The sequence below is a fragment of the Colias eurytheme genome, chromosome 32 (assembly GCF_061535395.1).
Source record: "Colias eurytheme isolate Ceu_HAF_F1 chromosome 32, ilColEury1 Martin Lab GWU primary, whole genome shotgun sequence".
Classification (NCBI taxonomy): domain Eukaryota; kingdom Metazoa; phylum Arthropoda; class Insecta; order Lepidoptera; family Pieridae; genus Colias; species Colias eurytheme.
The window spans coordinates 5,582,310-5,587,962 of record NC_143011.1 but is presented as its reverse complement, the minus strand read 5'-3'; the positions used below and the strand labels follow the sequence as shown (position 1 = coordinate 5,587,962).

The 5,653-nt window shown below is 41.1% G+C and overlaps 1 pseudogene; it reads left to right on the top strand.

The window, feature by feature from the left end:
• Positions 1–426: 426 nt before the first annotated feature.
• On the top strand, positions 427–1,572 carry LOC149895232 (uncharacterized; annotated as a pseudogene).
• The last annotated feature ends 4,081 nt before the right edge of the window (positions 1,573–5,653 follow it).

Genomic DNA, 5,653 nt, shown 5'->3' with positions numbered 1-5,653 from the left:
CATAATATAGCAGGAAAGCAGTTACCATGTTCTTGTTTGAGGATAGATTTTCTATTTATGAAGGAAATTGCATGTAATGATATGAATAGAAAATATTTAAATTAATATAATATAATGCAGTCTTAATTACCAGGAACAGATCTTTGTTACTGCAATGTGAGATAAACAATGTTATATTTAAATAATCTATACTAATATTATAAAACTGAAGAGTTTGTTTGAACGCGCTAATCTCGGAAACTACTGGTCCGATTTGAAAAATTATTTCGGTGTTAGATAGCTCATTTATCGAGGAAGGCTATAGGTTATATATCATCACTCTACGACCAACAGGAGTGGAGTCACGGCCACGGGGCTGAAACCGCGTGGAGCAGCTAGTACTGAAATAATTAATATTTTTTATTGTCGAAGTTATCGCTCGCAACAATGAGCGCTAGGCTTGTGCCTAATGAAGTCCTGGCATTCCTGCAGTATCAGCTGGATGTCATGGATGAAGTTAGCATAGAGCAAATTTGCACGAGCAATTTTACGGAAGGAGAGATACGTGACGCCAAATCACTACTCTTTTTGCCATTGAATATGGCCGACCAGATGCCGTCTCGCAGGAGGGACGAGAAGGGAGAGAGGAGTCTACGGGACATCATCAAGGTGTTCAAGAAGACCGATCCGGACGACGTGCCGACTTTCGTGGCGAAGGATTTGCGTAAGCTGCCTCCCGTCACATTCGACCACGTCGACGTCACCCGCCTTCTTAAGGACATCACTTCATTAAGGACGGCCTTAAAGGAGATGGAGTTTAAATTTGGAGCTTCCCAATCCACCATCAACGATCTGCGTAATGAGGTCGTCGCCCTGCGCGATTCAATTTCATTATGTAGGTCAGCGGAGGTTTCAAATGTGAACACGCGTCGTGGAGCGCAACGTGAGACTTTTGAGTCAGCGAATTTGACGACGCCGCCGGCCGTCGACCGCGTCACGCCGCGCCCCGCCTGACCCGCGCCTCCCCCGGAGAGCCCGCCTCGTGTAGCCAACCCGACACCGGCTGGCTACGCGGCCGCTGCCGCCAAGCCTCCCGTAAAGCGGCAAGAAATCACCCGAGATGGAGATCCCGTTAAGCACAGGGACTCCCCGCGCCGTGCGGCACCCTTGTCGAGCGTGAATAGACATCCACTCGATGAGGAGGGCTTTACAAAGGTAGAGAAAAGGAAGAAGAAAAAGAAGCCCTCCTCCAACAAGTGTGGTACCGCCCCGACCGGTAACAACCACCTGCTGCGGCCCGCCATACCGACGACGCAGCTGTACGTGTCCCGCCTGCACCACTCCACCCAAGCTTCTGATGTAGTGGAGTATGTGCGGGTGAAGACCAAGTTTATCGTGAGGGTCCAGCGCCTGGAGCCGCGCAATAATTTGAACTTTAATTCATTTGTTGTGCGTGTACCGAGCGAGCAGCTGTCGACCTTCATGAGCGAGGAGTTCTGGCCCCGTGGTGTCGTGTTCCGGCGGTTTCGCGGGCGGCTTCGCAACACCCAGCCGAAGCCCATTCAGCGCAATATGACACTGCCAGTGCCGTGAATTGTGTATAGTGTAGTGCTTAATAGTTTTAGTTATAAAATATTATATGTATGTTAGTCTGTAAGGTATTTATTCTATGGGTCTGTACAATTTATTGTCTGTTACCTGAAATAAATGTTATAAATAAAAAAAAATAAATAAATAAATATCCCTTGAGGCAGACTGATAGTCTTTCTTCAGCGGAAATAGCCAATCTATAATTGGTATTTTGTTTTCGAATATGTGGCCTGAGAATTTCCAACAAACTTTCAAATTTGTCATTGTTCATTTTATAATAGTCATAAATTCAGAGGCGGCTCGTCCTAAGGAGCGCTGGTGCAGTGAACTCCCATAAATAATTATAGTATAAAGTTATACCTGCTCATTCATTTATTAATTGATATCACTATTTAAAATCTATCGTAAAAACTCCAATATTAATATGAATAAAATTTGAAACCTTATAAATAAAAATACATCATTAAGTACATACACAGTACACTCTTGTTCATTTCTTATGTAACGCGCGAAACGGAGCTTACGGAGCGCTCTCGATTGCGCTCCTATGAAACAAGATTCAGTACATTGCCCAAATACGAAATCCAATAAGAGTGAAAGAGAAATTTCGCAACAGTCCTGCACGTGAAACAAAAGATTTACTATGGAAAAATAGCAATTTTTGGAGCGCCGCTCACACGCGACGTTGCCGACGCGACGCGGCCGCATCGCATGACAGCAGCAATTGCGCGCGACGTTGCACTCCTATATTAGAAACAAACACTATGAGTACGCTCGATAATCATTGAATTTGTTTTGAAATAGCCTGTACTTTATAATTTTTAGTGTTTAAATATTTTATAATGTGGTGCTCATTATTTTTTTGTAATAAATTATCCCGCTTACGCTATTGTATTTTCGTTGTTTTATTTCAAGTGAACACCCATACAATTTTGTCACGAGCCGCCTCTGGTCATAATGAATTTAATCTTTCCCTCGAGTGGGCTCGAGAAGGCGTGCGGATTCCCGCGACTGCTCGAGAAGTCGCTGGAATGCTCGAGAAGTCGTGGGTCTCCGTGACTCCGCGCTTCACTGCCCTTCGCCGCTCTTTCGGTGTGAGTTGACCCTTAAGCTATAAATTGATAAGAAGCTCGCTTCTCCTTAGATAGCAAATGATTGGAATATACTCACCAAAATTTTGCGTTATATACTTAGCCACACAACTACTATTTTAATTTCACTTAAACGAAACACAATGAAAAGTTTATAAAGTATTATTGAGGGTAATTTAAAAGTGTTATGAACTAATTCGTTTGAAGAGTCAAACTGCCATTTTCAGAAAGCAAACGGTTAAGGACGCGTGAGAATCACTATCCCACTTCTGAATTTAGGAACAAATATAATCAAAACTCGTTAATTTAATTTAACATTAAGTAATATCATTTACAAAATAATGAAATAATTTCACACTATTTTTTTAAACTCACTTTAACTAACTTAATTGTAATTAAAAAAAACTTATATAATGCAAAGGAAAATAATAAGGCAGTTGACTCCACAAACGGGCAGAGTTGTAGTGTGTCAATTGACTCGCGGCGAATGCCGCGCGCCACGAATGAGCGCGCCAGCGCTTTTATTTGCAATCCGCCACCACTTCGTGAGGGTACGTTTTCAGGAAACTATGAACTTCAGGATTTTTTTAACGTCATACTTAGGTAAGTAAGTACACATAAATAAGTCCTGTGTACTCGGTCAAAAAGGTCTGAGTACATTTTTTCCCTCAGTTGTAAAGGGCTAAGCGACAAAACGGCCTGTCGTGTGCCAAACGTGTCACTTAACGCAAACAAGATGGCGCCACTTTCATAACAAAAATTCCGCATATACGGATTAATATATTCCCATTCTGGAACCACACATATTTATAATTTGGTGTTAATTTTTGCTTAGCTTGCCACAGCAGGGTTTTATTCGCTTTAGTTAGGGCTTTGCGTACTATCACTTTGGTTTTAGCTGCTGGTACTGCTTCATCACATACCACCTGTCCCACAAGTACCTCTCTGCGTCTGGAAGCACGTACCCACATATTACATAATTCCTCCTGTTTGAACTCCAGTTAAATACATCCATCCTGTCCGTTTCTTCCTTCCAGGCGCTTCACGTTGGAGATTCCTTCTTTGGTTAGATTTAGGTTATCAGCTAACTTGTTACATAAGTCATTAAGGTCTTCATTAGGACGAGACGGAATGTTGGCAACTTCTATGACGGTATCCAGACGCTGCTGTTCCATATAGCGCACGTGTTGTTTTAATGCATTTATTTCTAGATCGAGGTGTGATTTTTCGTTTTTGAGGTTAGTATATTTTTTCTCTAGCTCTTTTATTTGTTTATTTTGGGCTTCAACAGTTCTTGTTAGTTCGTCGATTTTGTCACAGCAGAAGCTTAACGATGTTTCGATGGGCTGAAGCTCCTTCTTAAGTATTCTTTTCATTTCTAAAGTAATATCTTTTAGGAATTTGTTAGTATCTATACAACTTGTACCTTGGTTCCCTTCTGAAATAGTATCATCTTCTTCCTCCTCTAAAGGTATTATAAAAGATGATTTTTTGTGAGGCGAGTTAATTTGACAATCGTCACAGGTCCATTCCAGGCTCCCGGCGCCACGCAAGGCGGAGAGCTGTTTGGAGGACAGTCCAGTACATGATTGGGTTGCATGAACAACCTTTCCGCACTTGCTGCATTCCAATCCTGGTGTTCTTTTCGTTAGGCCCTTGTTACAGTTATCACACTTTGACATTGTAATTATTGCACGAGATGTATTGCACAGCAGAACCGGTCAGCGTAGCGGCGCGTATAAGACTCAAGTGTAGTACCTACTAAGAAAGTTCCCACCATAGGTTCACACGGTAACTCGTATATAAACAGTTTGTGCGTTATGCACAGTTAGTTAAGGGCTTGTCGGGACGCGGGTTGGTCGCATTAGGTCGAATATTAATTACATACGAATATATATATGTAGTTAACGAAATATAACCTTTGCGTAGTTATTACATCTTTTATTACACCCGCACATAACAAGCCCCTACATTGGTGACCCCCGACGAAAAGTGAACATTATTATAGTGAATTGCATAGATTTCGTTTGTGTGATTATTTAATTTATTGATTAAATAAAAATTTAATTCAAAATGAATCCGGCAGTTCCAGTTAGAGCAGTTTCGTCGGTACAGTTAAACCTTCTCGAGCAGTTAGCACAATTAAAGCAGCGGGTAAACCAGCTGGAATGTGCAGGCTCGAGAGGCAGATCGTTTAGTGGTCGAAGGTATGGGAATCGCGCGCATCGCTCCGCATCCCGAAGTCGCGATCGTGCAGGGATATCAAAACAGAAAAATCCCAATTGGCTATGTTTTTTCATTACTGCTTTAAGCATATCGCCAGATTGTACTATCGTCAACCTTGTGCGTGGCAGAAGCAGCAGGAGAGCCGACTTTTAATAATTTTACCAGTGTCGAAAAATAACCAATCCGCGAGTGAGTGTACTGTGTAGTGATTATAAAGTGTAGTTTAGTGTAATTAAGACATTTGGTACTAAGTTAATGACTTTAGATCTTAGTTTACGGCGACCGTATAAATGGTTATTTATTATCGCCAAGGTAACTCAACTTATATTTTTGTTTATAAAGTGCAGATTTTTTTAGCACCCTAAGGCCGATGCATCGCTCGCACTTATGACGGACGCATCGGATACTCATGTAGGTTATTTTTCTAAGAATCTATCTAAGACTGAACGCAAGTATAGCGTATAGTATCTAATATGATATCAATAAACTAATCTGAATTATTACTGACCCTACAATTCCTATTTTCATTAAGTATTCCAATTATCTTAATATTAGATACCCAATCTCGATTAAACGCGTTTCTATTTGTGCTTTTCCGTAAATCGTTGTTTCATTTTCGAATGTCACTTTTAAAGTAACAAAACACGGCTGACCTACCGTGTTTCGAACAAAATGCATGAAAACTTTCATTAGTAGATAGTTAAGTCTTGTATTTTAAAAGCATGCAATAATTTGTATTTCATTCAAAAACATAATTCGTTTATCGA